The sequence below is a fragment of the Arachis ipaensis genome, chromosome B03 (assembly GCF_000816755.2).
Source record: "Arachis ipaensis cultivar K30076 chromosome B03, Araip1.1, whole genome shotgun sequence".
Classification (NCBI taxonomy): domain Eukaryota; kingdom Viridiplantae; phylum Streptophyta; class Magnoliopsida; order Fabales; family Fabaceae; genus Arachis; species Arachis ipaensis.
This window is the reverse complement of record NC_029787.2, coordinates 135195405-135197813: the sequence shown is the minus strand read 5'-3', so window position 1 is coordinate 135197813 and position 2409 is coordinate 135195405.

Here is a 2409-nt window from a genome sequence, read left to right as displayed (position 1 = left end):
GTCACCAAACCCAAAACACTAACTGAATTTCGAGACAAAGCGGTTGGACAAGGCTAGGAGAATAGAAAAACTGACACCTTGCAGAGATGAGAACAATCATAGGAAGCCGAATCAAATGCGAGAGCACAAGAATCCATTCAAGCTGGCACCGAAGTTCAACTCATATACACAATTCAACACTAACAGGGAGAACATAATCAAAGAAATCCTTCATGCTAAGATCATAGAATTGCCTAGCAAAGTAGGGACTTATCAAGATCAGAAGTACATAGACAAGAGCAACACTGCACATTTCACCAAAATTTCAGACACACGACTGATGAGTGTATGGTGGCAAAAGACCTGTTGGAGTGACTGGCACGACAAGGATTGCTAGACAAATACGTCAAGGCCGAATTCAAAGAGATACAATGAGCTTCCCATAAACAACGGACCAACCAAGCCTTACCTCGGCTTCTAAAGACAAAGGAAAATAGCCCATTCCACCTCAACTATCTGCACAATGAGGAGTCATTAACTACATCTCAAAAAGCTTCGCATGAGGAGGGACCACCAACTCTGCCAGAAAAAGGAGCTACTAAACAATGTGTACCATGGAGGAAGGTCTGTCAGTGCAACAACCAACCTCCTTCACCAACAACATCACTTTCAGTGCATCAGATCTGCAATCACAATGTCCAAACCTCGATGATCCCTTGTGATCTCTATAAGCGTAGGGGATTTGACGGTCAAGAAAGTCTTACTCGACCCAGAAAGTAGTGCCGATGTGATATTCTTTTCCACTTTTCAAAAGATGCAACTTAGCGAAAGAGCATTGCAACCCTCAACTAGAGAATTGGTAGGATTCTCCGGGAAAAAAGGGTTCCTGTCACAAGTTATGTTTGGTTAAGAACAACTTTAGGAGACCATCCATGCTAAAAAATCCTAGATTCAATTTTTAGTACTTATAACATCATATTGGGACAACCATCCCTTAATTCTTTCGGAGCTATTGTTTCTGCAATTTATTTGTGTGTGAAGTTTCATGTGCAGGGTGATGTTGCAACCGTCCATGCCGACCATAAAGATGCAAGAAAATGCTACAATGCAGGTTTGAAATTGAGATCACCACTGTCGGAATCTATTCAACAGGTTAACTCTGTATACAACATAGAAGATATTCCAACCGTAGTCGAGCTTGACCCCTGGGATAATTTTGCCAGCCAACCAATACCAATGGACGAACTCCGAAAGGTACAACTCATAGAAAGTGAATCCTAATATACTAATATCGGATCTGTTTTTCCTGCAAGCAACGCATAAAAATCAACACATTACTTCGGTCCAACGCCGATCTCTATGCATGGACCTCGGTAGACATGCCCGGAATCAACTCGAATGTCATATGCCATAAGCTCGCCATTAACCCAAATGTCTAACTGGTATGACAAAAAAAAGCAAAACCTCGGGACTGAAAGAAGGGATGCTGCTGTCGTAGAAACTCATAAATTTCTTGATGCAAGATTCATACATGAAATTCGATTCACATCATGTTTGGAAAACGTAGTTATGGTAAAGAAGAGCTCAGAAAAATGGCGCATGTGTGTAGACTTTACAGACTTGAACAAGACTTGTCCCAAAGATTCATACCCCTTGCCATGCATCGACAAATTAGTAGACAATACCTCAGATTTCAAAGCTTTGAGCTTCATGGATGCTTATTCTAGTTATAATTAGATACTAATGCACCTCAGAGACCAATATATAACTACATTTATAACAAGCCACGATAATTTTTGCTATAAAGTAATGCCCTTTGGACTTAAGAATGCAGGTGCCACATACCAGAGGCTGATGGACAACATCTTCTGAGATCAGATTGGTCGGAATATGGAAGTATACGTCGACGATATGGTTGTAAAGTTGGAATCCGAAGAAACCCATCAAGCTAACCTTTTGGAAGTTTTTCAACAGCTGCAAAAATACAATATGCGACTAAACCCTGACAAGTGTGCATTCGGATTCCACGGAAAAAAATTCCTTGGTTTCATGATGACACATCGGAGAATAGAAGCAAATCCTGATAAATGTTAGGCTGTAATACAAATGAAATCACCACAGACCATCAAAGAGGTCCAGAGCTCACTGGACACTTAGCAGCATTGTCAAGATTCTTTCCCCGAGCTGCTGCAAGGTCTTACCACTTTTTTTCCAGCCTACGGAAGGCCAGGAACTTTGTATGGACATATGACTACGAACAAGCATTCACGAATTTCAAAAATCTCCTTAGCTTGCCACCTATCCTCCAGAAACCATAGTATGGTAAACCTCTTTATTTATATCTTTCAATTTCACCTTATGCAGTTAGTTCTGTACTTGTAACAAAAATAGGTAAGGAGCAACACCCAGTGTATTTTGTCAGCAAGATAT